General features: G+C 41.0%; 1 long non-coding RNA gene across 1 annotated transcript in view; it reads right to left on the reverse strand.

Annotated features, from left to right (window-relative positions):
• The window catches only part of LOC125883889 (uncharacterized), a 74,049-nt gene that overhangs the window by 39,035 nt on the left and 13,650 nt on the right, over window positions 1-21,364 (reverse strand). The window contains exon 2 of the long non-coding RNA XR_007448609.1: window positions 2,422-2,501. This is a non-coding gene — a long non-coding RNA (uncharacterized LOC125883889). The remainder of the gene's footprint in view (window positions 1-2,421; window positions 2,502-21,364) is intronic.

Genomic DNA, 21,364 nt, shown 5'->3' on the forward strand with positions numbered 1-21,364 from the left:
GAAGTGTGTGTTTATTCGCCACTGACCGGTTCAGATCGCCAGTGCTATCTCTGTAAACAGCATGCTAACTTAGCCTTTCCCTTACCTCTGGGCTGTGTGATGTCACGAGCTTTGCTCCACTGTGTCTGTAGCTCTCTCTACTCATGGGACAGCCGTTTTCTTGAGGAAGAGGTGTTTCGGGATTGGATGTCTTCTCTTCTTCGGCTGGCAGTAGTCATCTTGGGAGAAGTGAGCACTGCAGACCCGATGGTCTGCAAGGCACAGTGTCTGGACAGGAGTGTTAGCATCCATTTGTAGCACAACTAGCCACAACTTCAGCATCTCGCCGTCCAAAAAAGGCAGCCTATGAAAGCTGTACGGGGTGTTCCATCCTGTTCTTGCGTTCGGGAAAAAGGCCTGTTTATCTGAGCGCTCCAAAAACTCCGGTAACACTCCAGGGGGTAGCATGTAAAAGACTCCGTCCTCTGACTCTTCTAGCGTAACACACACTTCACACACACATACTCATTTACATTACCAAGCGGGGACAACTAAAGTTGTCCTTTAAGTAATAGTCTGAGATTTTGAGAAATAAACTTCAGTGGTTCAGGGAAATGGCTCACCTGTCTCTGTCCAAAGTTAAACAGAAAAATAGTCTTGCACATAACCTCCAATACCTCAAGTTGTCTTTTTTGACACTCTGATTTTATGGACAAATTAAAAAATCGAAACACAGCACACATTAGTAAACTTTAGAGGTCCTGGTGGCAGATTTCGTAACCTCTGGTCTTAAAGGGAACTACGGCCATCTTCAAAATTCATACGTTATTCCTATAGTCTAAGACTGTCCTAAACTATTAGTAAAAATGACCAATTCTGTGGAGTGCTAAAACTTAAATTTGTGATGTCATCGAGTATAAGTCTGGAACTGCTCCACAGACAATGAATAGCTTCTTTGCGTATGACGTCATCAACCGGTGCGCTGTTTGGACAGAGGTAAGGCAACTGGAGAAAAAGACTACCAACACTGCACGAATGCCTATGATTTGGGCTGTTCAAAAAAAAAGGATTCACTGAAAAATAGCAGCAGATGTGGATAAAAAGAAATCGTCTTCAGTTTGAAGGAGCGGAGTCAACTAATTTCAAACATGAATTTTAAAGCGTGTTTAACATACCTTAAGTTGAATGCAATTACAATGTGCTGAGTTAAAACAATCAAATATCCTACTCAAATCTATCTACATTTGAACATTTCAATTTGATTGATAAAATTCCAAGATTGATCTTTTCACATATGCTTTATCCCACACGTGTTAAGTTTTAAGCCTTTTAATGTCGCCATTTTAACGGGCCAAGTGTTAAAGACCATAGTACTGACGTAGTACTCCGGCATTGCTGGTTCTTTTATCTTTAGTTTACTTTTTAACATTTTGGTGTAATTTATAATCATGCTGCAGCCTCTCCTTCTCCTGTCTGTGCATCAGAGCTGATCCTCCACATATGCACACTCGCAGATGCACACACAGAGTCAACAGCAGAGCTGACAGGCCACGGTGGAGACGGAGAAGTGAAAATAACACGAGTTGACAACAACTAAGCTCATTACTGTAAATGCAGTAGAAACTTCACAAGGAAAGAGCCAATGCTTAATCAATACACCAGTTCAACAAACACAAACATATAAACATTAAGAAAAGTGACATGTAAATCTGCTCTACCTGCAGTTTCTCATCCACCGGTACTAACGTTATGTTTTACACAAGTACAGCGCACTAGCTCAGCTAATAGTTACTATCAAGCAAAAACAACAGTAGCTGTTTCTGTCCAATGGTTTAGCTCAGTTTGCCACGTATCTTATAATTCACCAGCAGGAACTTTACCTGCAGGCAGTGACTCCATCAGCAGCAGTGTAAGAAGCACTCATGTTTATGACCTTTATTCTTTCTAAACTTGACTCAGTGTTATGATGTCACGAATATGATTTATTTCATTGACATTTTAGATTTGTTTGTAGTGAGATAATGAGTTTATATAGTAACACTGCTGTTTTAAATTACAGTTGCTGCTCTAAACACAACATTTAGTTATAAAATATTTAATTATACTCCTGTTCCAAATTTATTCTTTAGAAATAATTCCTTGCACATCTTACAGCAAAAGTTCTCTGAGAATCTCTTTCACATTTTAGCAAAAACAGTACAGTAAGTGATATATGCCAGATCAAATGATAACGCATCAAATCGAACCGGAAATGTAATAAAATCGGGACCTTGTGAATCAAAATCAAATCGATTCAGGAAATCAGTGGCTGACACCCACTACTTTTTAGCCACGACTCAGATTTTTAACTATGTTTCACTAGTTACCCAGTAACGTTAACCTGACAGCAGTGCAACCATGTACAGAGCTGAGAGACAGATATACTTAAACACAATTACTTACCCGGCCACAAAATAGTTACAGTCCATTTAAGTCTTGTACACTTTCAGCAGCTCGCCATGTAGCGTTAGTAACCTTAGAAGCTGTGGAGGACAAGATAATTTGTAACAGCTATTGTGTCCACACCGGGCAAATCGCTAAAGTTGTGGGAAAAATAATTTGTCTTTGTTCTGTTTGGATCTCCTCCAATTTGAGTTTCAATTTGGAGAGCATCCAGGGGAATCTTCTGATTATGTGGGTACATTTGCAGTTTCAGAACTGAGAACACTACAATAAAAAAGAAACAAACATTCTGTGGCTCCACAAAATCAGTCTCACACTCATTGTCTATGGAGCAGATCCAGACTTTATACCCTGTGACATCACAAGTTTGAGACTCACTTCTCTGGTTTCTGGCTTTGAGAGAGAGTAGCTCATGTTCACAAATACTGATTAAACTTTGCTAGGCCATGGAAAAAACATATTGGAATTCTTAATTTAAGTGGTGTTGACTGGCTGCTGGCTGTTGCTTCAAACTGACAGAACAAATATGAAAGTGGTACCCATCCTTTAATCTAAAACTCTCTGAAAGGAAGCGAATGGGGTGGTGGTGTTCAACCAGTAATCAGATTTTACTGTGACAGTAACCTCGCCTGCTCACCCACCCTCTAGATGTGCTAGCAGACTATGAGTGTAAGTTTGTGTATGCGCTGTAGTGTAAAGGGCAGGTGATTGCAGTTTCCTGTGCCCGCATGTCATGATGTGATGCTTGTGTGTGCAGCTTCATCGTGTGTGTGACTGGGCTTGTCCCCCGATGTGTCCCTGAGCTTAGCCTGACGCTCCATTGATTTGTATGGAAATACTGCCTGTTCACACAGCAGGTCCAACGCCCTCTCTCTCTCTCTCTCTCTCTCTCTCTCTCTCTCTCTCTGTCATCAGTGCCCAGCTGTGGGACGCTCGCTGTGTTCTTTCATTTGATAGTGTGTGTGTGTGTGTGTGTGTGTGAGAGAGCGAGAGATGCGCATGATTGAGCGAGGGTTACAGTGCGTGGCTGAAAGGACGAGAGCACAAGATTGTGTGAATGGCACGTGAGCTCATCAAATGTGTGTATCATACAGATTCAAAGTGTTGGCGTTTCAATATAAGTGTGTGAACTCACATCCGTCCCTTGATAATACTGTTGATCAATTTCTGACACACTCTCTCCCGTATACACACACACAGACACACACATTGCGGCTTGCCCTGACAGAATCCATGGGTTGAAATATAATGACCACAAGCACTATTCAACATCCTCCTATCAACAACATCCGTCCTTTTGTTTACCGCCCATTCTTCCTCTTGTCCTCCTCTTCCTCCCTCTTAAGATGACTCAGTCCTGCCCTTTCCCTTCTATTTATCCTCCTCTCTATCCTTCTGTCCTCCCTCCCTTTCTCCCTCTTTCATCTTTCTGTCTTTTCCTCATCTAAATTTCCCCTTCCTCTCTCTTCCCCTTTTCCAGCTCTTTCCCTCCCTCTGTGCCCATCCCTCCTTCTCTCCACCTTCCCATCCACCGTCTCCCTTCTCCTCCTCTGTTTCTCTGCCTCTCTATGTATTCTGTTAATGTCACGACCCTATTCTGTTCACGTGCTCATCACTAAATGACAAACCAGAGACAGCTTCCGCCTCTTAAAGGCCAAAGCGAGATGTGTGCAAATCTATCTCTCCCTCTCTCAGCCTTTTTACCACTCATACAATATGTGGGTTTTTTTTGAGCCACCCCGAGCTTCACTCTGTCTAAAACTACAAGTAATGGCACTATTCACAGTGAGAGGAGACCACACAGAAAGAAAAGGTCTGCTCGTAGCCTGCATGCTTCCTTTCACGTCATTTTAAAACATTGATCGTGTGTTCTCCTCCTTTGTAGCAGTGGCAGCCATTTCAGCTTTTTGATACATGTTGTACACATCAAAATGAAACCACCTAATCTCAGTATACACCTTCTTATTTGCAGAATAGAGTTTACCCACCTTCAGAGGCCGACATAAATATTTATGAGTTAAAGTCGACGTCCACATCATAGTGAGTATCATCAAACAAATGCGAGTTATATGAAGATAGGCTGTTTTATGGGGGAAAAGGAAGAAATTGAATTTTGTTTACATAGCTTGTTGTTGGTCTCATGATGCCCAGACTTCCCCATTTTCCACTCCATCACTGCATAAATCATATTATAAAAACTTGACTTTAATGTTTGTTTTTCGGAGAACAATATGATGTGCTTTTTGAAACATTACACGAGCCAATATTTTTTCTTCAATCCAAGTCACAATTCCCACAAAAATATTTACATGGGCACTTCAGAAAATGATCAGATAGGGCGTCCTGTCTCCCTGCTCCACAGTGGGTAATCAGAAAAAATGTTTCTCATTTGCAGTTGTTGTTTCCAGCCACTCACTGCAGGCAAAGCTTTGAAGAAGATGGACCTGTATAAAGTGTTTGTAACTATTATTGGTTTCCTGCTGTGCTTTGTACTGAATCAACAGTTTGATTCAAATATACAACTCCTCCTGTGGTTATTAACAGGAGAAGGTGAGCTCATGGCAGATCTCACTGTGATTCGGAATCTCACATGGGTTAGAAGGATACAAAACACTGATTGATTAAGATATGAGGGTTGAGATAATTAGCTCCTGCTGATGGCAGCACCTCATGAAGTCATTGTGACATCGTACCAAAACAACACTTTATGGGTTTTTATGCTGAATGCGCCCAACACTGAACCATATTTATGACCATGCATGATGACATCAGAGAGATATTCACTTTATGGCTCAATTTTATGCTGCTCCTCCTCTACAAACTGTGAAGTGTGCGCAACGGGATGAAGCATAAGACAAATATGTGTGTGGCTGTACATTGAACTACAGTATAAATTTGTCATCATAAATTTGGTTTATTGTGCTGTGTCTGTTTGTGCAAGTGAGAGTGGACTGGGTTTTTACTATCCTGCGACGCCAAAAAATGCCCCCATGGGAAGAGATAACCCCTAAATAAGTAGTCTCCTGTGAGTCCTTTACCCAGCAGTTTATTAGAAACATGTATTTTTTTGAGAGGGTTGAGTGTACAGGTTAAAGGCAATGATACTCTTTACTAGTAAATTAAAATGTATGTGTTTGCTTTAGTTAAACAGAAACATGTGGAATACAACCATTCGATCCAAACTAATGTAAAAAATAAAATAAAAGAAAGACTCTAACTGTGGCCTTTGGTGTGAGTGTGTCTAGTTTTAGTTGGTTCTAGCTGGCAGCCATGTAGCTCAATAGTGGAATTAGGGTGGTATTGGATATTGGATGGACTGCAACACATTACACCACTTCACTGTCATGGACAGCAAAGTGCTTATAGCAAACCTCACTTACTGCACACACTCAAACATGCACTCTCTCAAACACAGACACACACACACAGCGCGACACACGATAACATCCATTTAATACACACACACACACACCTTTTATGATATTTGGAGCTTGGAAGTAAACGACAGAGGAGGACATTTAAGGAAATGTTTTTTTCAGGGAGATTTAGGGGAGGAAAGTGCGTACCACACATTAAGCATGTTCTTTCCTTTATGCGAGCATGCATAAAGCTCTTTTATATCATTTTAGATAATTTCTCACTCGTACGGGCTCCAGCTAAAGCATATTTCTCTCCTTTTATCAGCTTTTTTTATCGCTCCATCCTCTTAACAAGCATTTTCCTGTCTCCTTTTGCTAAGTATGGTCTTTTTTCACAGCCCCTCTCCCTTTCGTCAATCTTCCAATTTTGCCAACTCTCATTCGCAGTCATCACACACTCTCTTTTTTGTCTTGTCTTTCATCGTCAGTCCTGCCCTCTCTCAGTATTTATGTACTTATACATTTTGCATTGTAGGCATGAGAAAGTATAGGTGTAGCACACTATCTTGAATCAATCCTGACCTTTGGAGTGTATAATATAATCTTTGTGATGTTTTTATGTGTTTTTAATGCATTCCTGCAGTTATTGCTGCCTGGGGAGGAATAATGTTGATTGAATTGTAATGTTTGAAACTGAATCTCTAGACTGTTTGTCTTCTCATCCTCTTTCTCAACCTTCGATCCATCTCTAGAGACTCCTATCTCCCTTTTGGCTGGTTCCTCCTTTCTTTCACTGTCTCCATTTCCTCTTTCCTTCAGAATTGCATCTCAGCTCCCAACTGCATCTTAACTCACCTTTCTATAGGGTTGAGTTCAGATAACTGGTTCCATATTGGCAAAATATGTAGATCCGAGCATAACAGTGGCATATTTGATCTTTACTTGCTACCTTTACACCAGCAAAGCAAAATAAAACAAAATATTTGTGCACAAGGCTTCTCATTTTTGGCTGGCGCTGATCATCGCTTTCACAGGTTAAAATGACAAACAGAGCAGGTGGCAGATTATTACAGCTGCAGCTAATTAACATTATTCTGTAAGTAACGTGAGGAACGGCCAAATGCTGTTTCAACCCTACTGCCAGAAAAGCGCGGCGACAGAGGACCATCTTTCAAAACCTGAGATTACCTTCTATGACAACATTGCTGCAAATGGCAACTACAGAGAAGACTAAAGAGAGATTGTGGGTAGAGTTTTCCAATATGGATGTCATTCCTAGACACCAGCTCTCTGTAAACTGGTGTTTGCACTCAGCTAAAAGAAAGAAAATTCATATTCATACTCACACTTCAGATCTTTTGCTGTCCTTACTACTAACAGGTTGTAGCTACAGGTGGAGGGCATCACAAACTGTAGTATTCCACACTCTCAACTAACAAAGGCTGAGTGCTGATCTCATCTGAGTATTTGCATTTTTTGCTAGTTACAAATGTTGAAAGTTACACCTAACTGGATTCAATAAGCGAGCAGCTTCGATAGTGGACTCAGATTCAATATGATGAACTCCAACTCTATCTTCACACAGAATTTTCCATATCTTTTGTGTCCTGTACATACTGTAAATGTTTGAATTTGACCTTTAATTTGCTGAAAGTTTATGCCATGTTATATCATCATCTAACAGGTGTACCCTGTGCCTCACCCACTAACTCTCTTTCTATCTTTTTATTTTCTCCTTTATTTCTGGTTCTTGTGTTTCTCTCTCTTGTCCCCCTTTAATTAGAAATACAAGGGCTGGGCAATACAGTGATATTATATCAATATCCTGTTATGAGACTAGATATCATCTTAGATTTTAACGTAAATTTTGTCTTTTTCTGGTTTTACAGGCTGAATTACAGTAAAGAGATGTAATTTTCCAAACTTACCAGATTGTTCAAGGTATTCTATTATTTGCTTTTATCCACTTAGTCATTATATCCATTTGGGATGTCAGTTTCTGTTAATTTCACTTTCAAAAGGCCGGCAACTATTAAACAATAACTAACTGGTTCATTTTTAAGGGAAAAAAGCTGTAAAACATGAGAGGCCTTTGTTTTAATCCAGCACTACCTTGACTCAGTGAGCTTTAGAGCTGCATTTCAAAGCACTATCAATTCAGAGGTGATTAAATTTTAATGTTTTGTGTTGTAAATGTTTTGCCTATTTTAATCCCTGTTGGCTCTGTTGACAGACAGCCGAGCTAACAAGTGAAAACCCACTGCCCAAACTCTATCTCCACCGTATTTTTTTTTTTTTTTTTTTGGCCGCTTTGCAGGGCATACCACCGGTCAGGAGGGAGCAAACATTAGCTAGCTAGCTGCACTGCTCATTTGGCAATTACAGCTGTTAAGGCTGTTCTATTGCCGGAAAACGATGCGGCGGAAACTTTGTGCCCATCCTCAAAAAACTGTTTTTTTTATGCTTGATATGACATTCTTAACTTCTGGTCCAACCCTTTAAGCACATGCAAAAAAGGATTTTATTGCTAAGCCTCGAGGTGCTTACTTACCGAGGCGAGCCAGGGAAAACCGGAAGGTGGGTACTATGTTTAAATAGCAACACTGTTGGGTCAGGACATTGTTACTAGCGGTAATGACTGGATGAGTGGCACCACTAATGCTAGCTGGCTCCCATCAGACCAGGGAGGTGCACTAGTCAAACTGGTCAAAAATATTCTCTGCGTTCAACTGATGAAACATATAGCCACATTACTGAAAAATCTCATTGTGTACTTATTTTGTGAAAGCACTAAGTTTACCCTTTAATATAGATGTAATGTCAAGGTATTTGGCCAAAATATCGCTGTATGCGACTGTCTTCATATCCCCCAGCCCTAAGTAATACATTGACCTTCTTTCCAGGCCTGATCTATTGCTGGACTTCTTCCCTCCATCATATCTGAAGCAAGAGGAAGAAATGGGGCAGACGCTGCATACATTTACTGTACTGGCACACACCCATAAATACACACAGGAAGTGACAGACAAGGGAAGCATGGCCACAAGGGAGAGAGGGAGAGAGAAAGAGAGCTGACACCAATATGGTGTTCTATTTGTCTGTTCATATTGGTAAACACCACCTCATCTAGCTTTAACGCTGTTTTCACGGTGACACCCTGAGCGTAATTATGACACATTGTCCTGCTTCTTGCCATTTTTCTTCAGCAGCTACCACATGCTCATCATGTGCATACACACACACACACACATGCACACAAACACACACACAGGGTCGGATAGTGTGGCAAATCTGTACGCAGACACACTTTGATAGAGATGCAAGTGCAAACACACCTAAATAAACAGACACGCACACAGTGACTCACACAGACACACAAGCGTGTCACACTTGTCTTGCATTGTGTTTGCTTACTGGCTTTGTTCCATCCATCACACCATGACAGCCAGTCGCTGTTGATTAGAGCCATGTCAGCCTCAACAGAGAAATCAATGGTGAAATATATAAATAAGAACACAATTAAACCATTTGAGTTGAGGGGAGGCAACAAGTGGCCTGATAAAGTGAAGTAACACTTCCCGCCAGCAGAGGGCGCTGATGAGCTTCCCACTCAGTTGAAGGAGAGAGGAAGGTGGGCTGAGGTTTCCTTTGTTAGTTCTCCATCACTCTCCCCATTCCTTCAGCTACGATGTATGTATGATTGTAGGGTAATATGCTTGTATGTGCATCAGCTTGATAACCTCACCCTTGCAAATTACTTTCATCTGATCTTAAAAATAGCTCAAATGCATCTGTTACAAAAACCACTGTTTCTCACCATCGATCATTGCACAGAACTCAAACACACAGTCGGCCCCTGGAACCCCCAGCAGCGTCATTCAGAGGCCTGTCTGATCATGAATAAAGATGATTCATGTGTTTTTGGGGTTGCTGTAAAGTGAAGCGCCCAGCCTTGGAACTCAGAGAAGCCTGCGAGTTTCTCTAACCAGGCAAAAAAGAAAAGTCAGGCAAAGAGCACGAGGCAGCCAGACAGTGAGGATATAAACCGAGGAACGCACAACTGAATGCAGGGAACTAAAAATAGAGGAAGAGACTTGTGAAGAGGCAACTAGAGTGGCCTGAAAAGGAGAGAAAAGAAAAGGAAAAGAGAGAGAAAATGCCGCCAGCTGCTACTGATTCCTCAGCAGAGGAGATGAGTGGCATTTTTATGAAGAAAAGGCACGCAAGCCAGGACGCCGAACTGCGCCCACTTCACAACAGCCTGGCGCACACACACACACACACACACACACACACACTCAGGAGTAAAGCGGCCTGCACCGCTGCACACACTACAACTGCTCTGTATATGTGTGGAAGTGGATGTGGTGTTTGTGCAACTAGGAGCAGGAATGCACTCAAAAATGCTAATGCAAACCACATCTCCATAACCTGCACTGGTGTGGGTCTGCGAGTGTGTATATTTTTTGCGTCTGGCATTTCAAAGCTTCATGTTTATGGCTCTTAACAAGTCACTTTCATGTCAAATCTCAAACGGACACACACACACATACTCACTAAGTAACACCCCAGCGTGGTGTTGCTAATAGCACTAATTAATAGGCTAAATTCTGCTAATTGAACTCGCTTATGCTGAACCTCTCTCTTCCTCCTACTCCTCCACTCCTCTTTCATTCTCTGCGGACTTCAAGACCATGCTGTTAGCTTTAATTTAAATTTGCATGGTGATTACATTACTGTTCCATAGACTAATGCAATCTCTGTTCTTTCATCATTACTGTAAATAATTCCTCAACACTAATCCCACGTTCACCTATTTTAAACCTTCTCTCATTTTCAGCTCCCCCTATCTTTTTGCCTCTGCATCACCCCCTCCAACACACACACACACACACACACACACACTCACGCCTGCTTCTGTTTGAAGCCTTAAGGAGGACAGAAGAGCAGAAGAAGAAGTAGAAGGAGAAGAAGTAGCAGTTTTCAGTTGAATGAGCAGAGTGTGGTGGAGAGAACGGGATCTGGGAGGGACGCGGGGAGGGACAGCCATTAGCCATGCCAGCTGTTTCCTTGCATATTAATACACAAGCAGGCAGGCGAACACACACACATGCATGCACACATACTGGCAAACATGCAAACTCATACTGTGATGACAAAACCTAGCGAGACAAGCAGAAAAATCTGATATACTGTACTCGACATTTAGCATCAAAGTCATGCGAGTGATTTACTACAGAGACGCATGCTGCAGATTCGTGACCTGTCTGTGGACACACATACACACGCTATAAAAGGTAAGTGGGGAAATCAAAAATGCATAACACATTGGATAAAGGACATGTATGTGATTTATAACAGATATGTCCATATCCATGAGAAATCCACTCACATGCAAGAGCACACGCACACAAGCTATGAAGACTGGCCCAGGAATCATGTGCATAAAAAACAGATGCGTGAGATTTACAGTATTGAGACATGCTGTTCAGATTCATAACAGATACAGTGGTGCGCACACACACATATGCATGCGCACGCTCACAAACAAACCAAAGCTATCAAGGCAACCGGAGAAATCAGACATCTAAAATATATATATGCATAAAACCTGAGGAACACACTCACACAGGAGACACATGCTGTGCAGATACATAGTAGATGCGGCAGCACACACGCAGACACACAGGAGTCTGTAAGAGGAGGAAGAAAGCAAGCGGTGCGGTATGATGGGTACAAGAGCAAGAGAAACAAAGACAGGAGAGAGGGGAGAGAGAGGGGCAGAGGGTGGTGATGATTGTGGCTGTGGCTCAAAGAATTCCCCGAGTGAGCATTATATATTGAAAGGGGGATAAAGTGCAGAATTGCATCTTCCCTTTCTCTCTCTCTCTGTTGTGTTTCCACCAGAACGAACACACTGTCACATCTCTGAAAGCTTTTCACAATGTCATATGCAATAAAATACTATGCAATATTATGTACTATACATAATAGTAGTAGTAGTAGTAGTATATGGGACGTACAGTAACATTTAAACATTACATAGTAAGTTAACATTTATGAAAATCGCAGTGCAGTGATGTTTCACAGTGCTGTGCTACTATATACCAAGAGGTCTTTCAAATATTTTGTCCACCTAATTTATATAATAGGGTGTAGCCAAAATATTAGAAAGAGTTTAACATAATGAAATATGATTTAACAGCCTCCAAAAGAAGCATAAAGTTTAATCGACACCTTTCTAAAACCAAAACTGAACATCCTAATCCTTATGGTGGTTGGATTTATTGTAGGCGTATCTAATAAACTATCTGATACAGTTTATACTAATACAAGTGTATATACTGCAATGCAGCTTAATAATCAAGCCTCTTAAGATGATACTGCACATAATTGCACAATTAAAAGTTTGGATAGGAGGCCAGGCAAATCTCACTGCTGCCATCTGCTATGTTATCAAGAAACTAAATATGTTATTATAACTTCATGTATTTAGAGCTAAAATGATCACACACTTAATTAATCCACAGAAAGTTAATCAGCAGCATTCTAATAATAATTTAATCAAAGTAATCTTTGTCAAAAATGTCAAAATAGACTTTCCCCAGCTTCTCAAAATGAATTTCTTTTTAGTCTTCTATGATAATAAAGTGAATATCTTTGTGTGTTGGACTGTTGGTTGGATGGAGCAAGGCGACACCATGGGCTCTGGGTAGGGATGGAAATTGAGACCCAGTTCCAGTTGACAACCGGTTCCAAATTGTGCTATCCACCAGAATCATTAGCCTTCGAGCTTTTCAATTCCTTTTATCGCTGCCAGTGTTTTTTTTCCCGACAGTTGTGCATTGCAAAAACAGTGACGTCAAACACGTGCCTCTCTACGCTGCTGGAAACTTGCAACAAGAAGGAGTCATGGCGGAGAGGAACAAACCGTCCATAGTGTGCCATCACTTCACAGAGAAAGACAACAACAGTGCTGCTGTAATAAACTCAAGTAAAGGTGGAAACACTGAATCTTCTTCTTACACATGGGCTTAAATTTCAGGAATGCAACTTATCAGACACTCCACACATGAGTGCTACTGCTTCCCAACTGAGCAGCATATCTGTTACTAAGGGTGAATATCATCATCATCATCATACCACACACAAAGGCTTAACTAATTTTTCATTTTTAAAATAATGATAAAAAAAAGTTGTGTTGAAACTAAAAACCTGTGTAAGCTTACTTTTTTCCACACAGGAGACTGATCAGGAATCAATAAGGAAATCGATAAAGAATCAGATGAATAAACAGAATTGATAATGGCATTGATATCCATAAAATCTTATCACCTCCCATACCTGGCTCTGGCAATGTGTGGTGGCCATTTTTTAACTGTTATCTGACATTTTATCGATCAAACAATTCATTAATTATTAAAGAAAATTATGGAAAGCTTTGTTAATCATTAACGAAAGTAATCAAAACAATGATTAGTTGTAGCCTTTGCTGGACAGACATGTTTCTCTGTTTGTGGAACAATATGAGAGAGAGACACTGCTTACTAGGGGTGCACGATAACTATCGGGCCGATAACAGGAAAGTCCGATATCATGACGAATAGCCTCGATAACATATATAATTTTGTCAGCACGGCAGTGCCCCGCTCCCACTATGAGACCTGAATGGCCTGCAGTGAATGCTGCGTTCAAGTGACGTTGGCATAATCAGAAAAAGTCTTTCTGACTGGGAAAATTCAAGAATACCCCCTCGTGTCAGAAAACAACTCATTAACTCGGTCATAATTTCACACAGACGCGTACACTCTCTCTCTCTCTCACACACACACACAGACGCGCACACTCTCTCTCACACTAGTGTTGCACGGTATACTGGTACCAACGGTAGACTGCAGCACTAAAACTCCACAGTACATATGATACCATAATGTTGGAGTACCGTAGTACTACGGTACCTCACGGTACCACTACTGTGAGATAAGTTCAAAGTCCAGTCGCAAGAGGGTGAGTGTCCGCGCGTTGTCCAATAACAGCAAATCCTGCCAGTTGTGGGTTGAACGGGCGTCACAGACACAGACAGGAATATGTATTCCTGTCAAATATGGCGGCCATGTGCTCCGCGGTGCAAGATAACGGCTTACCAGCGACGGATAAGTTCGGCTCCAGGTCCAATAATGTCCTTTTGTTGGCGTCATGACTGCCCAGAAGTACCTGAACAGCCGAGCCATGACGGCACACAGGTATGTGATGTGTCAGAGGAGAAACGAGCCGTTCACATTTCTCTTTTTGTGTCAGTAACGGTCCACAAACCTCACCGCACTTTAGGGACTGTTCTTTACTCATGAAGGGACTGTTCTTTACTTGTCAGGGGAGGAGGGTGGCTGGTTGATTTTTATTTTATTAATTTATTTTATTTTGATCCCCCCTATATTAATCACTTATTCATGCTGTTTGAAGTATGAATAAGTGAGTAAGTAATTTATTTCTTTGAAATATCACTGATGTATTATAGAAAGGTGATTTATCTTTTTATAAATGACAAAAGGCAAATCTGCCTCATTTTTGCTGTGGTATCGTGATACTACTCAGAACCATGATACTGTCACTGGTATCGTACCGTGGGTCCCAATTTTAGTACAGTGACAACACTATCTCACACACACACACACAGATGCGCTCTCTCTCTCTCTCTCGCTCTCTCTTCTAATATGAGATAAAAGAACAACTGAACCTCATTTACCTTAGTGAAAAGGTATTCATTTGAATAGAAGCATAAGCCAAAATTCTTTAAACTTATTTTTTTGTTACTGAATGCACTTTTTCAGTTTGTTTACTTAGACAAGTCTAACTTGTTCAGTGCAATCATTTTCTATATATATTTATTTTTTTTGAACTTCTGGAATGAACTTTTTTCAGTTCGTAATCCCGATGCATGTATTTGCATCAGTTCAAGGGGCCGTTATTTTTATATCAGTAAGTAATGCACCTTATTTAAATTGATGTTTTAGTTTTTTTGTTTGATATCTTTTCGAAAATGTTTGAGATGCCTGCCAACAGTTTTTCATTGGAAAAAATAAATATCTCTTCATTTAAAAGGGTCAAAACTGTTTTGGTTTTGTTTATAGTATTGATGTCATGATCTATATATATATGTGTGTGTGTATATATATGTATATATATATATATATATATATATATATATACACTGTATATGTGTGTGTTATTGTTATATATTGTGTGTGTTATTGTTATATATTGTTATAGTTATCGGTTATCAGTATCGGTTTAAAAGAAAAGTTATCGTGCATCCCTACTGCTTACATTACATAATTTAGTTTAAAATCATTACTGACTTGTAAAACACCCCAGCCATTACCAATACATCTTAATCAGACATTTAACCCCTTAAAATCCGATACAGGAGGCAACCTTAAAAACCCAATGTCAGTCAGGCTATAATATAAGCATATGTATGACACACCAGGAAGGGGCCCTAAAAAGAGAAAGCCATATACACAGTGGTAGCTCCTGTAGAAATCCCCCCTCATGCATTTCTCCTGCATCTATAATGCATTAGTACTTCAGACAATTCTTTCTTCAGTGCTGTACAGTAGAGGCAGTAGAGGCAGATAAGTATATTGAAATATAAAACTGAAGCTTCTCTCAGCCTCCTATCAGGCCATTCCTTGTGACTTCTGACAGCTGAAAAGAGAGGAAAGCCTGTTTTTACCAGGCAATTGCTCATGGGGATGGTACAAAAGTGCAGCATTAGTTCAGATATCATGCGGCAGATAGCATCAAGGCCTTGGAGACTGTGCACCCTAATGGCACGGATACCTGGGCAAAAAACAAGAAAAACACCTGGATAAAAGACAAAAATGGGGAAAGATAGACAGATAAATATGGAAAAATAATGTGTCATCTTTCCCCAGACAACAAACAGACAGGCTTATGAAACAAAGGACAAACAGAGTGACAGGGTGGGGGATTCAAAGGAACACATATTCAGAGACTCGGAGTATGTTGGGAGACAGATGCATGCAAACACACACGCAACCATGTGCACACACACGCCGCGGAAAGTAATAAGTCTTGTGACACAGACACTGAAACACAGAGACAGGGAGAGAGATGATCGTGATGTTTGTAGACACACACACACACACACACACACACACACACACACACACACGTCTCTAGTGTTAGCTTGACTTATGAAATCCTAACTGTGGCTCAACACCGCAATATTGTCTGAAAATGTCAAGGCTTCGATGGAAGCCCCACTGGGACAAAATGTACTGTCAACACACACAGGGCTCAATCTGTTCTCGCAAAGACATATGGCTCTCATTTATCACATTCTATGCTGAGACAAATTGTTTTCCCAAAACTTTGACGTGCGACGCAACAAGAATGGTAAAGATGAGGTAAAGAAGAAATGTCACAACAAGGGAAAGGAGAACTTGAGAGCCGAGTCAGACTCTGCAAGACCAACAAGGTGTGTGCTTAGGCTCTGCTGTATGATCATATTATAATTTATTTTTCTTTGGTTGAAAGCATCTTGCAAGTTTTTATGTGCTTTATTTTTGTATAAATTGCCTAATTACAGGTGAAAAAAGGTTCAAAGACAATTAAAAACAATACAGCCTAAAAATCCTGTTTATTAGACCTTTGGTAGCTTCTCATTAAGTTGTATATTTGGCCCTATGGGCACATAAAACAAATCTGATTCTCGTTCCTTAAACTTCAGCTGAGCATAATGGGTTTTTACTCTTATAATCAACCTTCTCTGCTGTACAAACCAGTTAAAAATACATACAAAAATAGAATCTGAGCATCAGCCCAGACTGCAATCTGCCCTCGGTTATTTTTTCTGTTATGCTTTCCAAGCATCAGTGACTTGGCTTTAAGACGTTATAATCTGTCTCCATATACCCATAAACCCTTGCGTTCCGGAGCAATTTCCTGTTCAGATTATGTTCTTACTCCTACCACAACATGCTGCAGTTGTCTGAGAAGGAGACAGAGAGAGCTTCATTTTAAGGTATCTTGTCTGTTAGGTCGAATGCCTCATTCTCACCTGGATGGACGAATAAGAGTTCAAATAAACTGCTGCACACATGCTTGATGTGAACGCATCCTAAATCATCCCAGTGATTCACCCAATCTGAAAATGAGGGTTTAGGCTTACTCAACAACAGGAAACCTTTAATCTTTCAGCTTACTGCATACAGGAGACATGTGGGGTGTAAATAACACTGTTGAACATATGCAGCACATTAGCTCTGACAGCAGTGATAGCTTTACCTGAAACACCTCAGGGATTCAGACGAGCGGTACATATTGTGAGCAAAACACGCTCACATGCACCACATATGCAACACACACATCTTAAACCCCTACTTTAATTACAGTTGCCTGTATTTCTCTACTGTGTTTCACACTAATTAGACAGAAGTGGTCTGTCGCAAGATAAACGATCCCATGTGGCACCCTTATTTTGACTTTTATCACAGCATCACACCCACACGTGCGCAATCAAAATACAGCAGTGAGAGTGTGCATCAACGCAAGCCTGAACACATGCATGCTGGACAGACAGACGCACATGTACATACACATGTGCCCACAGTCAAATATGCATACGCACACTGGATGCTAATTAGGACATGCTGGTTTTGATGTTTATAAAAAGAAAAAAAAAGTTTCCATCAGCAAACCTCAGTTTCCTGTCAAGAAGGGCTGTTGGATTTTAAAATGTCTTTACAGGCTCTCATGGCAGGGAGGTGCGACACGCTGGGTGCATGACGCCAAGCTCGTAAGGCTCACCGCGGCGCTGCCACTGTCGCCACCAGCCTCTAACCTGTACCTTCTACCCCTTCACACACCACCCCAATGCCGGCCACAGGACCGCACCCTACCCAGAGCCTCTGTTTATAGATGGGAGGTGAGCTCTCTGAGTGTGTGTGTGTGTGTGTGTGTGTGTGTGTGTGTGTGGAAAAGCTTTCACTTTCTTCGCCTGGGGCACAGTCTTATATTGTGAGTCCCACCTTGTGAAAGCCTGCGGTGTGGCAAGCGAGACACTGCAGACCCAGAAATGGCCCTGGCACTCACATTTTATTTGCCCTCAAATTGATCCAAGATGGCAGCACAGATTCCTGACTAACAATGCAGATGTGAGCCAGTGTTGTTCATTAGGAGAGGCCATATTAGTTTAGCCCCAGGTTAAGGCACAGGGGAATGACGAGGGATATTAACTTCGGGCTCCTTTTCAGTGGGGTCTTAACCTTCCTCCACCTCCGACTCCAATCCCTGTGTTCTATTCTTTCCTTTCTCCTGACCTCTCCCTTTTCCAGTTTCACTTCACTTGACCCCTGCCACGCAGCCAACGGTAGGGTCCTCTGTGTCAAACGCCGTCTGTGAAAACACCGGTCAGATAAGCTGAAGAGAGAACTGAGCTAAACAGGAGGCAGCATTCAGATGTAGCAAACTGCAGCAGGGCTTGGAGACCCAGCAGCCCTCTTCTAATGTGGACAACACAATGAGATAAGCCAAGTGAAGTATCAACACTGTGGCAAACCTGATTCAATGTTGAGAAAACATTGCACTGAGATAGGCTGAACAAAGTACCACACATTATGATTGTGTTTATTTCCAAGTCGCAGATAACAAGATGCTGCTAGCTGGAAGATAAGCCGGGGCAAGTAGCCGGGCAAACATGTAGCTCCGAGCCTGTATGCATAAACACAGAGTACAGTAGAGTGCTGCAGGAGGAGCTCTGGGCCACTCACATGACATTACAGAGATTAAGCCACATCTTTTTAATTCAGCTTAATGTTTTACAGAATTTTGCCAAGCTGAGATATGGAAGTGTTTCTACTGTTGGGCTTTAGTTTCACCCCAATGTCACAAAGTACATCCATGAAAATATACTGTGTAGTGCTAAGATATGTTGACAAAAAGGGACGCACCATTTGAGAAATTCTGGGCTGATACTAATGTTTCATATAACATTTTGGCTGATAGCTGATACTAATGTGTTTTGCTGCTTAGTTTGTTTTTGTTGTTACTGATTCATCCTTTTGTGCTAGGGCAACAAAAAAAATCTTCATCATAAAACAAATAACTGAACAGGTTTAAGGTCATTTAGCCCCATATTACACTATTTTTTAATCAGATGAAAAGTATTATCCCCTGCGCCAAAAAAAAAATGTATCCAACAAAGTATGCTGTTTAGCCATTTAGTTGGATGATGAATAAACTGAAAATAGTAATGCTAGACTGTTTCTAATACCAAAGAGTGGCATGACTGATGAAGTCTATCTGACAGACATGTTGCATTCATAATTACCAATCAACACTGCGTTGATTCTTTTTTTATGTCCAGTTATCATCACACACGTGTCTCATGTTATTTAGCCACCCTGTCAGCTATCACTCCAGGGATAAAATAAACCTTTCCCAATTAAAATCATCAGGCTTCAGGAGCCAAGTTATCTGCAGTGTCCTCCTCCTCCTCCTCCTCCTCCTCCTCACAGACCCAATAATTACAACAGGTAAAAACACTGAATAGACCAGGTTAGGATTATTTCAGCCAAACTACTGTGTTACTTTAACTCAGCTTGTTTCTCTGATTACTTAAGATCTGGACATCTGATGACTAAACTCTTTCCTCTGGTTAAAAGATACAAATACATGCCTAAGATCTAAAAAGTGACTATAATGTGACTTGAAATGTACTACAGTTACAACAACATTAAATAAAGTAGGCACTGTCATAATAAAGTCAAATAAAGTACTGTTATAACTCTCCAGTTCATATATTAATGATATCTGCAAGTCACAGTGGTGCTCCATGGTTGCAAAATGCAACTAAATAGTAACGTTAGCTGGAGCCCTGCAGATGAGAAACATGCTCAAACACTCAAGAGAAAGTGGTCTGGATGGGCGGAGGATGGTTAGTGTGACATATTGTTTGTGAGTCTTTCTGTGAGTGTGCCTGTGAGAGGGAGAGAGAGCCACAGGAGAGAGTGAGAGAACCGAAATGTCGATGTGAGTTTTATGCCAGTGACTAAAAAAAAAAAAGACGATGACCATTTATACTCGATATTCGCAATTTATTGCACGTGGAACAAGCCATAATACATCGAGTCAGAGACGGGACCAAGTCACACATGTGCAAGTCTCAAGTAAGTCTCAAGTCTTAACCTTCAAGTCTCAAGTAAGTCCCAAGTCATTTTTTCTTGGGCAAGTCAAGTCACAGGTTATGTCAAGTCAAGTCAAGTCCTGTAATAGGTCAAGTCAAGTCCAAGTCAAGTCACCTTATTATTGTAATTTTACCTGCAGAATCTGATCTTAATAAAGTGAAAAGACAAGATATAAGTAACTGTCAGTAAACACTGACTTCATCGCTGCAATGATTACTTTGCAGGGACGACCCCCATGCGTGTGCGCACAAACACACACACACACACACACACACACACACACACTAACCAAGGCAGCGGCCAAATTCACCCATTTAGCTCATTTAACCCTGTGTTGCTCGTTCATAAAACGCACAGCCGGTCTTGTGATGAACCGGTCGGAATGTTCGCTCACGTTTTATGGGGTTAATGTTAGCAAATAAATTAAAAAACAAGTTCCACCAAACCGACCCACCCCACCCACCCCACCCCCGTAATGTATCAAGCTAACGTTAGCTAACTACCGACTAACCAGATAATATTAGCTCATTCTCAGTCTTTTATTTTTTGTCAAGTCAAGTCACAAGTCATCAAAACAGCGACCCAAGTCGACTCGAGTCCAAGTCACAATGACTCGAGTCCCCATCTCTGCATCGAGTATATTTGATATATTACCCATCCCTACTTGAAACAGTAAGAAAGTAGTCAGCTGGAAATGTTGTAACGTCAAATTTCCCTTTCAAACAATAGTATTAAGTGTCTTGCCAAAACCTAAATTTTACAAGATTACACAGCGAACACAGGATGATAACACTCTAATTAACTTTCGCTGAACACTTATTTTTACTGAATAGAACGTTAACTAGCTCTCCTCCGGCCAATTTCAACACAGATTTATTGTTCACTATGTAGCATTATGAGGGAAAAAATGGGGTGCCTCCCCTGACGTGCAGATTGTGAGTTTACTGCTTCCTTTCATATTGAATGCATCACGAGGAAGATCACTGTTCATCCAAAACTTCTTTCTTTATTGTTCCCGAGAAGACAGGATGGCATTAATCTCGAGCCCTGCTTTTTAGCCTGTGCAAAATTAATGGGACACAACAGAAAAACATCAGCCACTGGCAATGGTGAATGTCATCTTATTTGCCGTCAGGCCAATGGCATTCAACAAGGCTATCATCAGCCAATATCTATGTTCAGCTGATAAATCAGCGCATATTGACAAATCAATCTCACTACAAGGTCCCTTAGTAGTTGTTCTGGAACTTTTGATTGCATCACAGCATCTTCCTCAGCAGATGGAGTTTGCTCAGTTGTGAGGGTGCAAATTAGATGTTCAAATTTTCATTCTTGTGAGCACCTCAAGGACTTCCTGTCCTCACCTCAAAGATT

This window comes from Epinephelus fuscoguttatus, linkage group LG23, assembly GCF_011397635.1.
Source record: "Epinephelus fuscoguttatus linkage group LG23, E.fuscoguttatus.final_Chr_v1".
In the NCBI taxonomy this organism is placed as follows: domain Eukaryota; kingdom Metazoa; phylum Chordata; class Actinopteri; order Perciformes; family Serranidae; genus Epinephelus; species Epinephelus fuscoguttatus.